The following is a 15,083-nucleotide window of genomic DNA, read 5'->3' on the forward strand; positions in this document are numbered from 1 at the left end:
AGTTTTAGCATGATAACGACCACGCACTTCTCCACAGTCGAGATTCCTTAATACTCGCGGCAACCACGACCTTCCATCATTTACACGGCCTGCCACGGAGCATGTTCCACTATATATTCTTTTCCCATCGATCCGTGTCTGATAGTTCACTAAGTCATTCTGATCATGATTAGCTTGTGTTCTGACACAAACTGTCTTATGTTATGTTGTAACTTTATTTAAACTTAATTATTATGTTTTTTCCAATTTCTTTCCCTCCATTTTTTTCCCTCTTTATTGTACCACGTTGGTTTTTGTGTTAATTGTTGTATATTCAGGCATTTTTATAGGCAATTATACTAATCAGTCCTGATGATGATCCTAACACCCCCCCAGTAAGGATCGAAACGTCGTCGACTATGTTGTTCACCTTACACTATGACTACTTATGTGTATAAAATGTCGTGAAGGTGACTAGGATGTTTCACTACCTGCTATTCTTGTCATAGAAACATCGCTTCAATTGCCTGTGTGTTTTTTCAAAAATTCATGTCCTCTTGATATGTAAGCCATAGGATACAGGCTTGTGTCCCACCAATGCTTTGCTTACATCTTGTTTGATCATTGAAAAACATTTTGCTTATTAAAGCTGCCTTGTCCGGCTGGACATAGGCTATAATACAGTACCTATTGTGGCTATATTGATTATTGCTTGTTATACTTCTTTGCTTTCAGGGACCACTGTCTCTTATAATACTAATGAAACACAACAAAAGAACAATTAATAACACTACGTCATATTTGAACTCAACACACAGTGGCTGTATCAAACAGTAAATATAACTATTGGCATACAGTAATCTAGAAATAAACTATCAATACGAACCACACAATGAACTTTACATACCAAAACATGCCTCTTACTTGCCACAGTAGACAGCTACACTGAGGATCACTTGCACCTACTCTGCACAGACACCGCAAGCACCAACAATATCCCACTAGAAAGGAAAAACAAAAGAGAATTACACACAAGACAACACAATACACATCTTGCACAAATCCAAAGAGAATTTGACACACAATAAAAAAGAAGCTAAATATGCAGCCATAATTACATCATTAAAAAAAACACATTTATACAACGCAAAGATATTCATTTGAAGTGAACTGTACAAAAAACGTTTTCTTACCAAACACATGCATCTACACTAACTGCAGATCTACCAGTGCTGAAACCGCAAGCCGATGTCGCCACCAAGGAAATCAAAAGTTTTGCACTAGAATAACATAAAAAGGAGAAATAAAACATTATGCTCGCAAATGCAAATGATGACAAGAAATAGGAGTTAACATTATAAAACACCATGAAGTCTGCCCTCGGGGCAGATCAGCATCACAAATATCTGACCTGTCCCTAAGAGGGGGCATAAAGCAAAGGCAAGAAATTGACGTCCTGTAGGGGAGGGACCCTTACCCCAGCCAAACACCATTTCACACACACCACCATCCAAATGCTGGCCACACACATCGCCAGCCAGAATCCAGTCCCCACATACTGCCAACAAAATTCCCAGTTCAAACACACAATCAGCCAAACACCAGTACACACACCCAGTACCTCCCTGCGCTCCCCAGAGAAAAAACTCACCTCCTCCTGGACCGTGCTGAAAGCAAATAGCTTCCGGCAAGTCCCCATAGTGTTTTGATGCCGTTGGGGCACGGAGTGAACGCTGATGTCATCAGATCGCTGGGGGAGGTGTCACGGGTGTCAGCGAAAGCACTTCCGCTGCCATCCCTATTGGGGGCATGTGGCTGGAGGCCCTATGGGGGGGCGCGTCAGCGCTTGCTCCATGGGTGGGGGCTAGGGAGGCCTGGAGCCATCCTCAGCACAAGACCACCGTGGCTGAGGACGGCTTCAGGCCATCCTAAGCACCCAAGGGGTTACAACCATAAGCAATACATGGCATGAAATCAATATTGAACCAATTGCAGTATCAAGGCATAATGAAGCCTGGTCTCTCACCCATGAACACCCCCTTTGTTTCAGTCTCTAAGCCAGATAGATCCTATGGAATAGTATTAGGCTATAGAAATTTGAATTCGTATACCTGAACATATGCAGTTCAAAATGCACACAGCATAGGTTTAATGACGAACCTGGTATGGAAAAAATACAAGGCAACCCTGGATATTTTCACTGGGTTTTTCAGTCAAAATACAGTGCCTGAAAGAGAGTATTAATCGCTTCCAGTTTCGATGGAGTGCAAATATCCTTCCACTGTTTGTACATGGGCTATAAGAATAATCCTGGCTTGTTTTCTGCGGAAATCAAGGAGATCCTACAACCAGATCCTGAGGTATTGTCGTACATGGATGACATCTACTTAACTGATTATGACTTGAATCTACACCTTACCAGAGTAGACAGAGTAGTTGTGGGAATGTGCCTTTTAATGATCACAATGGAGCAGGGGTCACCCTTCTCTGTCCATGGGTCCGTAGACCAACAAAATGGAGATTGGCACTGAAGCTGGAATTCAAATAACAAGTTTATTAATCACTCATGAGTGGAACCACGTCCACACAGCACTCTCAAGTGCTGCCTGAGGTAGTACATTGAAGTCACAGAACACAGGCCTTATATACAGCGTTTTCTGCACTGGTAAGCATGTGGATACAAATAGAAGGTACAGGCCTACACAGGAATAGTTACTGACAAACATGGACAGATGGGAGATCACTCAAGTCAGCAAAGTGGGAGGGGGAGCAGGAGTGCTTATGGCAGCAGTAAATGATTGACAGTTGAGTCTGAGACCAGGTGTTCTGGCAGCTACAAACTCTTAGCATGCACATTGCTTTTAGCTGAGTCAGGAAATCAACTAAAATAGACAGCACAGGCAGGGAAAAAGATGAGCAGCAGAGGATGGGAGAATTACAAAGCCAACAAAAGGTATGCCACAACCAAGATGGCTTCAGCTTATGCTAACAGAAATTATTTCAGATTTACACAGAGGACCCTTTTAGCATATGCTGAAGACATTTACTTATGCTTTTGAGGGACTACGAAAAATATTGTTTATATCGATCTGCATCATTTCATTAATTTGTTGATCACTTGCTAGTCGGGCATTTACATTCTTAACATTTTGTTTAGTTGGTATATATGAAGTACAAGTAGAAACACAAAGGGAACAAAGCATTGGGCCGCATTGAATACATAGGCAACAAGTGAAAAGAATAGCAAGAAATATAAATAGGGCTGACAATAGTTTCCAGCCCCATACAGTAAACATGTTCCATAGCCATCCAGTCAAAGTCCATCTTCCTGAATCCTGATGGATTTCAGTGGCTATTCTATGCATCTTGGAAATTGCATCAAAAACAGAAGGGGAGTGGTCAGGAATGTATACACAGCAGCTGCTCCCGATGATGCAACATGCTCCACCACGGTCAGCCAGGATGACATCAAGGACCATCCTATTTTGGAGCGTCACAATTCTCTCAATTTGTAGTTCTTCTGTGATGTTTCCAAGCGCAATTGCTGTCTGATTGGTTACAGCCTCTACAACACATGTCAATCACTTGATCTTTCTGCGGTTTAAGGCCGCACCAACAAAGAAGAATAGTCCCAAATTAAAGTCAATATACTGCTGTAGTGCAGTATCAGTTTGATCCACTTCGTCATTGTTTATTGTCCTCTTGAATCTGGTCTTGGAAATTTCATTATATAGTTTATAGTCTTTATGGTAGGATGCAGGTGCCAAAAAAACACAGGTGGAAGCAAAAAGGACACATAGCAGCTACCTGACCAACCAATAGGTAGATGATAATAACCTTTACTTCTGCAAATGAAATAGGCATTATGTGAGGACAAAAAACTGCTATTGCTCATTCCAGTAATATTTAACACTTTAGTACAGTCACTTTTTCCCACAGGGATATTGCCAATACTGCTCACACAGAGATCCGCTCGAGCTCTAGTAACAACAATAACAGGAGGCCCATATTCCTTGGTTGTTCGAGTGTTAGGGAAAACATAGGCCACGGAGGAATTTTCTCAACGATACTCCTCCATTTCCCATACAGTTCCTTAGGCTTGTGGGTCCCCTTCTTCATCAGGATAGCAGACTTTGTTCAACTGAGCGTTAAGTCTTCCTACATCCCGGCCCGCGGGGAAGACTGGTGGCGGAGTGGCGGCTATCATCCGCTCTGAACATATCTTCTCCGAGATCACGGTGACTTCTATCCCTAAAACTGATTACTTAGCACTAAAATTTACCTCCCCTAAGTCGTCTTTTATTTGTGTTCTTGTATATAGACCCCCCGACTATATGCCTCTCTTTCCCAAACTCTTCAGCGACTCTATCGCCCAACTAGCAATCAACCACGCTAACATCGTGGTGATTGGTGACTTTAATTATTGGCCTTCTGATGTCCATGAAAGCCAATCGTCGGTGGAATTCACAGACCTTCTAAAAGGCATGAATCTCTCCCAACACATTCACACCCCCACCCATCAGAAAGGTCATATCCTCGACCAAGTCTGGACATCTAACCTCGACATTTCACCTCCTTCAGTTCTCCCTTGCTCCTGGTCTGATCATTACTTCATCTCCTTTCACTTACATCTGCACACTCTGTGTCCTCCCCCCCCGTATTAAGAATCTTATGGCTCGCAACTGGAAAAGAGCCAATCTGCCTGAATTTCACGACTCACTGGCTTCTACTGCACCCACGTCTTTGACCTCACTAGAGGATCAGGCTGACAAACTTGATGAATGGATACGTCAGGCTAGTGACAAAGTTGCCCCTTTAAAAAAGATCAAAGCTAAGCGCCCCCATGACGCACAACGATGGTTTACGGACCAACTCAAAGCGGACAAACTTGCCCTGCGGCAAGCTGAACGCCGCTGGCGTCGCCGCTATTACCCACAGCTTAAACTTGTTTACACTGAGGCTTTAAAATCTTATAAACAATCGATCCTGGTAGCTAAGATGGCATATTTCTCACAAATAATCCTGGACTCAAACAACAAAACGAAAGATATTTTTTCAATTGTAAATGAGCTCTCCTTGCCGGATAGGGTCACCCCCAACCCCAGCCGACCCAAACCCTCTGTGACTCGCTAAACTCCTACTTCATAGAGAAAATTACAACAATAAAAAACAACATCCCGACCCCGGCATCTCCTACTCCCCCTCCTCTTCCCCCTAGAAATACCAGCACCTTGTCGGAATTCCCACCTATCTCTTTACAAGAATTCGCCTCACTCCTTCACAAAGTCAGTTCGGGATCCCCCAATGATTGTTGCCCCCCGCAGATCCTGAGAGAAGCCTTTCTCGCATGTCCAGGCCCCCCCCTAGCACTACTTAACAACTCTCTTGCTACTGGGGAGGTCCCTCTTTCCTTCAAGCAAGCTGCCGTCTTACCTATCCTAAAGAAACCCAACGCAGATCCCACAATACTCAGCAACTACAGACCCATTTCCCTCCTCCCCTACCTAGGAAAGATTCTGGAGACCTACGTCACCCGCTGCCTGAGCTCTTTCATAGAGAAATCCTCCTTCTTGGACCCTCAACAAGCGGGATTCAGACCCCTCCACTCCACCGAAGCGGTCATAGTGGCAGTCATGGACACCCTCAGGAAGGGCGCTGACAATAACACCTCCCAGGCCCTTGTCCTATTAGATCTCTCGGCGTCACCTGCATCACACCATCTTGATCGACCGTGTCCACAATGCCGGCATTCAGGGAGTGGCCCTTGACTGGCTCAGATCTTTCCTTCACCAGCGATCACAGTCCGTCCATCTTTTCACTTTTTCCGCACCCTACACATCCCTTCCCTGCGGCGTCCCACAGGGCTCTGCACTATCCCCTCTTCTTTTTAATTTGTATCTCCAACCCCTCTTAGCCTCCCTCCGCAACTCCCCGGTCACAATTTTTAACTACGCGGACGACCTCCAGTTAATTTTTCCCATAGATTCCCTTCCTTCCTCCCGTCTTAACTTCCAGTCCACCATGCTGACCATTGCGGAGTGGATGTACCACAGCCACTTAAAGCTGAACCCTACCAAAACTGAGCTCGTCCTGGTAGGAGGCCCCAATCACCCATGGAATTCCACCTTCTGGCCAACATCTCTGGGGACAGCACCCACTCCTGTGAGCTCAGTCAAAAGCCTGGGGGTGATCATTTCTGAAGATCTTTCGATGAGACCGCAAATCAACGCGGTCACCTCAGCCTGCTTCTTTCACCTCAGGCGGATCCGCAAGATCAGCAGGTTTCTCACCAAAGAAGCCCTGACCCAAGTTGTCATTGCACTCATCACCTCCAGGCTCGACTATGCCAACATGCTGTACGCGGGAATTCCTGCATGCCACCTTCACCGACTACAGCTGGTGCAGAATCAAGCTGCCCGCCTGATTTTCCGCCAGCCCAAACATCAGCACGTCACTCCCCTCCTCCATAGTCTGCATTGGCTCCCTATTTCCAAACGTTGCATTTTCAAACTGGCATGTTCTACCTTCAAGGCCCTCTCGGATGCAGCCCCCGCGTTCATCTCTTCGGGCTTGACCCGTCACATCCCTTCTAGAGTTCTTCGCTCAGCATCATTTAATCTCCTTGAGGTCCCCAAATTCAAAAGAAAAAAGCACGGTGGCTTGAGCTTTTCTGTCCAGGCCCCCTCCACCTGGAACTCCCTGCCACCTTCACTCCGTCTCTGCCCAAAGTACGACTGTTTCCGCAGACTTTTAAAAACCCTGCTTTTTCAATCCGCATATGACTAACCCTCTCATCCTGGATCACGTTACCTGTCAATGAGCGCCAAGAAACCGATGGTGATAGTGCGCGTTACAAATAATTTTAACATAACGTAACGTAACATCAAAGTTAGTAATATTAGTGATATGAGAAGCCCACAATAGTGCAAACCAGGCTCTGCAGGAGCCATTATGTGAAAACGGCAAAGGAATAAAAGGCGTTCCTCCCTTTTTCTGATGAGCTGGCATCATTCCACATACCCAGCAGTTGGTAATGTTCGTAGCATTATGCGTATGATGCAACATTTGGATGAAAGTGTTATTGAGGTAGGACATTCTGTGCTTCTGCTCATGATAAAGAAGAGCAACATAATGGTGTTCAATGGGGACAGGAGTAGTAGCAGTCAAAAAAGATTTCGAGCAGGAGCTACTTTCTCTACAACCCATGTTATTATGGCAACAATAACAATAGTCAAAGTAAGTCCAGTTGGTTTCTTCTCCTTAGGCATATTCATTTCGTCGACAAACAACAAAACAGATGGTGCCCTAAGGTCCTGGGCAAGCGTTGATTTCTTCACTAACATTGAGACGAATAGTCACTAAAGGGCTACCCCCCTTTGAAGTTAGTCTTTAACCACCCAAGACAGTGGCACAAACAGTCTTTTTCAGCAATGAAGTGTCTTTCTTCCTGGGTCGCAGCTGATATCGAGATGTACCAGGAATCGTGTGGTCCGGGAAGACTTCCTCAGGTCCTTCAGGTGAAGTGGCTTGTTCTTTCTCGGTGACCAGGATATCGCGGTGATCTGCCAACACAGGTGGGCTCACTAGGTCTTGCAACACTTTTCGACAGTGTGTCGCATGGACCCAGTTCTTCCAGTTCGTCACTCGAACTGCAGTCCTGGTAGCCAATGGTACCTGCTCCGGTCCTCGCCACCTCGGTGCTAGGGAGCTGGTTCTCTGGACGGACTTTATTACCACGTAATTCCCAGGGCGCAAGCAGTGGCCCTCACCTTGTGACCTGTCTCGAAGAGTCTCCCGAACCTGTAGATAAATTGAAGACAAACTGTCAGTCAACTGAGACAAATAGTCATTCATCAATACATAGGGTACATCATGTATAGGGCGTGGATTAGGAATCCCCCAAATATTCATTGGCCTTCCAAAACTTCTAACTGGAATGGCATAGTGAGCAAAAAAACGATGGATTTATGCCCAGATCTCTGTACTGGGGTGAATGTATGACATTGTTCTGCATTCTGTCCATCAACTGTTGTTTTTGCATTTATCACCCCGAGTGGGACGGGTATGCTCAGACGTGAGTCCCGTGCTCTCCATGCCACTGGAATCAAGCTATCCTGGCTGAAGAGGGGTGAAACCCCGAAACCGGTCCTAGGATGCTTGTTTCCAGTCGAGGGAGGACCTGGCTTGGCAGTTCGGGCTGGACTGTTCCCATGAGGCACAGGGTCAAGACTGATTTCCATATGGCTGGGTTCAAACTGGAATGGCATGGTGAGCAAAAAAACAATGGATTTAGGCCCAGATCTCTGTACTGGGGTGAATGTATGACATTGTTCTCCATTCTGTCCATCAACTGTTGTTTTTGCATTTATCATCCCGAGTGGGACGGGTATGCTCAGACGTGAGTCCCGTGCTCTCCATGCCACTGGAATCAAGCTATCCTGGCTGAAGAGGGGTGAAACCCCGAAACCGGTCCTAGGATGCTTGTTTCCAGTCGAGGGAGGACCTGGCTTGGCAGTTCGGGCTGGACTGTTCCCATGAGGCACAGGGTCAAGACTGATTTCCATATGGCTGGGTTCAAACTGGAATGGCATGGTGAGCAAAAAAACAATGGATTTAGGCCCAGATCTCTGTACTGGGGTGAATGTATGACATTGTTCTCCATTCTGTCCATCAACTGTTGTTTTTGCATTTATCGTCCCGAGTGGGACGGGTATGCTCAGACGTGAGTCCCGTGCTCTCCATGCCACTGGAATCAAGCTATCCTGGCTGAAGAGGGGTGAAACCCCGAAACCGGTCCTAGGATGCTTGTTTCCAGTCCAGTGAGGACCTGGCTTGGCAGTTCGGGCTGGACTGTTCCCATGAGGCACAGGGTCAAGACTGATTTGCATATGGCTGGGTTCAAACTGGAATGGCATGGTGAGCAAAAACCGATGGATTTAGGCCCAGATCTCTGTACTGGGGTGAATGTATGACATTGTTCTGCATTCTGTCCATCAACTGTTGTTTTTGCGCTTCCAAAAACCACTTCATAGGGTGTGAGGCCAGATCGTGTATGTGGTATCGATCAAATGGTTAGCAATGCTAGAGGCAGCGCATCAGGCCATTTGAAAGATGTGGAAGCCTGTATTTTAGCCAATTTCAATTTCAGGGTAGAATTGTAACGTTCCACTAGTCCTGCTGATTGTGGGTGAAAAGCAGCATTGAACTTCTGCTTAGTTCCCAATCCTTTCATGAGATACTCAACAACTTGCCCAATAAAATGGGGTCTGTTGTCACTCCACAAAACTCGGCAAATGCCGAATCGGGGAAATAACTCCTTTAGGAGCACCTTTGTTTGGACTTTTTTTTTTGTCCTCATACGCCATTAAATCTTTCTAGAGCTAGATTAATTTACTCTGCTGTCCCCTTGTTTGTTGGCACCAGCAAGAGAGCTCTGATTTTAATGGTTTGCACTTTACACAGAACCTTTCGTAATTAGTCTGTTCCATTCTTCTATCTGTAATGCCCAAGAACTAACCCGAGTGGTGAAGTAATTCCATGTAGAGGCATAATCATTGGACATACATACCCCTAACTTAAAGGTTGTCCAACCAGCCTATGCATGGTGCCCAAAAGGCTCTCTTCTTGCAATTTTCTTTTCTTGTAGCTATGTCCAATTTCATTACATATTTAATAGAGTTTAGCCAATCTAGGAAAGTCGGAGGGGTACATTTGATCCAACATTTACAAATTTCTCTACGAGCTAGTAGAGTAAGGTAAAAACACAGCTTATTAATATCTAAGGATAACAGTTCATAATTCGGGAGAATACCAAAAAATATTAAAGAAATGCTCACCTGAATGTTGAACCCAAATATGTCTTCCATACCTTTTATTACAAGACCCCAGAATTGCTGTAATCTAGGGCAGCTTATAAACATATGCTCATCGCTAGCTTTATCCTTCCGGCATTTTGGACAGCATGGAATAGTACCCTTTGCAAACTTTGATAATTTAAAAGGAGACCACTATACTCTGTGAAGAGACAAGAGATGATTTCTCCTTAAATTGGCAGTTTGGACTGCAGAATATAGTAGATCAAAAGATACTTGCCATATTGCTTCTGTGCTGACGCCCGGCAAGCACTCGCCCCACAGCTGCGCTGGAAGGATAAAGTCTCCGTCTGTCAGATCTATCAGGAGCCAGTAAAGATTTGCCACTTCTTTCTTGTTCCGTTGTCCAGTGCTCAGAGCAGTCTCTAGATCACTTGTAAAACCAACCGATGTGCCAACCGCTTGAGACCAACTTTTTATTTGTAAATATTTGAATTTAGATAATTGATTGTCCGTTATAAGCTTCAGATCTTCCCAGGGTAACAGACATCCCTCTGGAATAAGTTGGGCCCAGCAATTTACGCCGGCGGATTTTAAAGGTGTTACTAGTGAATCTTTAGTCCACTCAGGTGAGCTAGGTGTATCCCATATAGGCGCCATAGCGCTATAATAGCTGATTTTTAAAAGCTTTCTGATTTTGCTCGAGGTGTTTGCTAGGTCCTTTAAAGATTTCAGTCGGACTTTCTTGAAGAAGCGTGGATCTACAAATTTATATAAATAAGAATGTTCAGCTTCTTTTGGGTCTTGCTACATTTCCCTAAACATTCTTCCTATGTCTGAAAAATTGGGCTCATTCATAAGCATTTTACCTGCCTTCATTAGGAAGACCCATGCATAAATAGTTATATCAGGCGCACTCAACCCTCCCTTATTCTTCCTTCTCCGAAGTTTCTTCCAGGAAATTCTAATACCTTTAGAAGCCCATATAAATGAGTTCATTCTTGACTGATTTTTTTTCAAGCTTTCTTCTTTAAAGGCTAACGGTATATTTTGGAATATAAAGATCAGTTTAGGTAAGAGCATCATTTTTACTAAATTGACCCTTCCTATTAGTGTTAAAGGTAAATATGCCCAGCTTTTTAGAGAGTCTGTGATTTCTTTATCAATTTTACGTAAATTTGTGTTGGGTATATCATTAATATCCTGAGTAATTTTTATTCCAAGATGTCTCATTTCTCTTTTCAATTGAAGGGAACAAACTGTAGAATTCCAGGCCATACACTCAGTTTTTGACTGATTAATCTCATATCCTGAGATGTTACCAAATTGTTGGGCTAAGTTATATATAATGGGAATGGTTTTCTCAAGATCTGACGTATATACCATGATGTCATCGGCATATAGCGAGACTTTTTTTTCCCAATTACCAAATCTGAACGGAAGTATGTCCTCATGTCTCCTAATACTTTCTGCAAAAGACTCTATATAGATTAAAAAGCATTGGCGAAAGCGGGCATCTCTGCCTTGTACCTCTTTGCACTTGTATAAAAGGGGAGAGATTGCCATTTATCAATATTATAACTGTTGGAGCTTGGTAGATTGCTGATATAACCCTACAAAATGTTTCCGCCAAGTTGCATTTCTCTAATACCTTAGTTAAGTAAGCCCAATTGACCTGATCAAACGCTTTTGTAGCATCCAGCATGATAATGGCCAATGGTAATTTATAAGATGTTGCAAGATCAATAGCGTCAATCAAATTGTAAGTTAGATCTTGAATACCTCTCCCTCTAACGAAGCCCTTCTGGTCCTGATGTAAGAAACCACTCATAATACCATTTAACCTCTCTGCTAAAACCTTAACAAAGATCTTACAGTCAAGGTTAAGCAGAGAGATTGGTCTATACGAGTCACACTGATTCGCAGGCTTGGATGTTTTTAAAATCAAGGCCACCGTGTCCTCATCCGATGAGGGTGGCATATTCCCACCTTTTTCAAAAATATGAGAAAACTATTTATCCATTACTGGAATCAGAACTTCCGCTAAAGATTTATATAGCTCAGCTGGAAGACCGTCTGGTCCTGGCACCTTGCCTTTCTTACCTGATTCTATTGCCTTCTTAATCTCAACCTGAGATATAAATTTGTAAAAAATTACTAGAGGCCTCATCACTGACTATTTTTGAGGGATAATACTGAAGCCAAGATTCAATTATGCTTTCCTGTGGGGTAAGTTCTTCTCTATAAACTTTCTCAAAGTGTTTTCGGAAAGCTTCTGCGATGTCTGCGGGAGTCTGCCACACTTTCCCCGTAACATTGCGTACTACTTCCCTTATATTACTTCTAGCTAGTTCTTGTTTAGTTTTCCAGGCAAGGAGCTTGCCGGAGCCTTCCCCATATTCAAAATGTGCCATCTTACTGGTCTCCCACATCTTTTGCAGCCTCGCATCCAGTACCCCTGCCAATTCCATTCTGAGAGATAATAATCTGTCAGGGATGTTCCCTTCTATTCAATCTCCTTGAACAATGAGGTCATGTTCTAGCTCCTGAATTTTATCTTCTATTTCTTTTATCTCTAATTTGTGTTTCTTCTGTCTAGCAATCTAAATAGAAGTTATACAGCCTCTTAAAAAAGCTTTATAGGCATCCCATACTATTTCTATGGGAGCACTATCAATATTAGTTGAGAAGTAGATCTTAGCTTCTACCACTAATCTTTCTATTATTTCTTTCTCAGATAGGATAGCTCGATATAACGTCCATATTTTATTTGTTGGTTTACTGGGAAGTTTCAATGTTAGTATTACAGCCACATGGTCAGATAAGTGACCCCCAAGATGTTTTGTTTCTGTCACCCAACCCCTCAGCAACACACTGATTAAAAAGAAGTCTAGCCTGGACCTGTGACCGTGCTTCTTGTTATGAAACGTGTAGCCTCTTCTGCCTCCCTCTCTTTCTCTCCATATATCCGTCCAGCCTAATTGCTTCATCGTATTTTTCAGTAGAGATCTCATTTTACAATTCTGTGGTGTGGGGAACAACCTTTACAACGCAACTTTTACAACGCACTACCTTTACAACGCATTTTTTACAACGCATAATCCATTACAACGCATGACATTACAACGCATGACACTACAACGCATTTTTAAAAACTACCTTTACAACGCATTCCATTACAACGCATACTACCATTACAACGCATACCATTACAACGCATAATATTACACTACACTATCCAACACTTACCCTACTGTTGCACCCCCTGGAGTTAGAATAGTAATTTTTACCCCTATACTATCCAACACTTACCCTACTGTTGCACCCCCTGGAGTTAGAATAGTAATTGTTACCCCTATACTATCCAACACTTACCCTACTGTTGCACCCCCTGGAGTTAGAATAGTAATTTTTACCCCTATACTATCCAACACGTACCCTACTGTTGCACCCCCTGGAGTTAGAATAGTAATTTTTACCCCTATACTATCCAACACTTACCCTACTGTTGCACCCCCTGGAGTTAGAATAGTAATTTTTACCCCTATACTATCCAACACTTACCCTACTGATGCACCCCCTGGAGTTAGAATAGTAATTTTTACCCCTATACTATCCAACACTTACCCTACTGTTGCACCCCCTGGAGTTAGAATAGTAATTTTTACCACTATACTATCCAACACTTACCCTACTGTTGCACCCCCTGGAGTTAGAATAGTAATTTTTACCCCTATACTATCCAACACTTACCCCACTGTTGCACCCCCTGGAGTTAGAATAGTAATTTTTACCCCTATACTATCCAACACTTACCCCACTGTTGCACCCCCTGGAGTTAGAATAGTAATTTTTACCCCTATACTATCCAACACTTACCCTACTGTTGCACCCCCAGGAGTTAGAAAAGTAACTTTTACCCCTATACTATCTAATACTTACCTTAAATGTAATTTAATATTATGCGTTGTAATGGTATGCGTTGTAAAGGTAGTATGCGTTGTAATGGAAATGCGTTGTAAAGGTATTTTTTAAAAATGCGTTGTAGTGTCATGCGTTGTAATGTCATGCGTTGTAATGGATTATGCGTTGTAAAAAATGCGTTGTAAGTGCATGCGTTGTAAAAGTGTGCGTTGTAACGTCATACATCCCTGTGGTGTTTTACTATTCAATGATCTGTCCATCACAGGGTCCAGGACTAAGTTAAAGTCTCCTGCCAGTATTAAGGGATCTCGAAATGGCAATAACTCAGCACATAGGCCCTTTAAAGGGGCTGGATCGTGTAAATTGGGACCATAATATCCTGCTGTCGTGAATTTATGAGAGTAAAACCTTATGTTTGCTATGGCCCATCTTCCCATCCTATCCACTTTAAACCCTTCCACTGATAAGGCAGGATGTTTCTTTACGATAATTGCTACGCCCTTCGTTGTTGTTTGCTGTGTAGTGCAAATAACCTCCTTAATCCAACTTTTAGTTTTGCACAGACTCCTCATCTCTTTCTCAACTAGATGTGTTTCTTGGAGGATTCAAATTTGTTCTGGGACATCTTTTAAGTACTGAAATATCCTTTCCATCCTGTGTTTTACCCCCAACCTGTTTAGATTCCATGTTAACACCCTCAGATATATAGCATGATCAGCTGAGGCCTGTGTCATCGCTCATTAAAACAGATGGTGAACTTTTTAAAGATTTTACATGACGAATTGGACATTTTTTTTCCCCTATGCTCCCCACCCGGTGACCTGCCCTGCTCCCCCCTCCTCCCACCCTTGTGCTCCCCTGGAGAACCCCCACTATTTCTCTTATGGCCCTACCCTGGCCTTTGAGGCTACCCTCTCTTCGTTCGGTCGGGACGGTTGTTACTTTCTTACAGCTCCTAGAATAGCTGCTAACTTTTGTTGATCAAATATTAATTTAAGGATGAGCTTCCAAGTCTCCTGATGGAGCTACCCTAAAGACTCGAAGTGAGAACAGCTAAGCTTTCCCGTTTTTAAAAAAATGTCTTTAACAAGCCATTAGTTCACTATTCTTCACTGTGATGTGCTGCAAAAAGAGTTCTGCCTCCTCCAGCCGTCTAAATGTGTGCATTTTATTTTTAAACTTCACTTTTAGTGTGGCTGGAAATTTGAGTTGTGCCGTTGCACCTGATTGTCTAAATGGTTCTAATAGCTTTCCCAGCTCCCACTGTTTAGATGCGTTTATGGAGGAGACATCAGACCGGATTTGAAAAGTGAACCCTTCTACACTTAGTGTGTTCACTTTTAAAGCCTTATTTAATATTTCATCTTT

At 43.3% G+C, this 15,083-nt stretch overlaps 1 protein-coding gene across 6 annotated transcripts in view; it reads right to left on the reverse strand.

Moving 5' to 3' along the window:
- Positions 1-15,083, reverse strand: part of LOC146796157 (uncharacterized) — a 171,760-nt gene that overhangs the window by 56,118 nt on the left and 100,559 nt on the right. For all 6 annotated transcript variants that reach the window (XR_014969547.1, XR_014969548.1, XR_014969545.1 and 3 more), the window contains 2 exons: positions 1,173-1,259; positions 904-980 (listed from right to left, as the gene is read on the reverse strand). The gene's annotated coding sequence lies outside the window, so the exon portion shown is untranslated. The remainder of the gene's footprint in view (positions 1-903; positions 981-1,172; positions 1,260-15,083) is intronic.

This window comes from Triturus cristatus, chromosome 10, assembly GCF_964204655.1.
Source record: "Triturus cristatus chromosome 10, aTriCri1.1, whole genome shotgun sequence".
Classification (NCBI taxonomy): domain Eukaryota; kingdom Metazoa; phylum Chordata; class Amphibia; order Caudata; family Salamandridae; genus Triturus; species Triturus cristatus.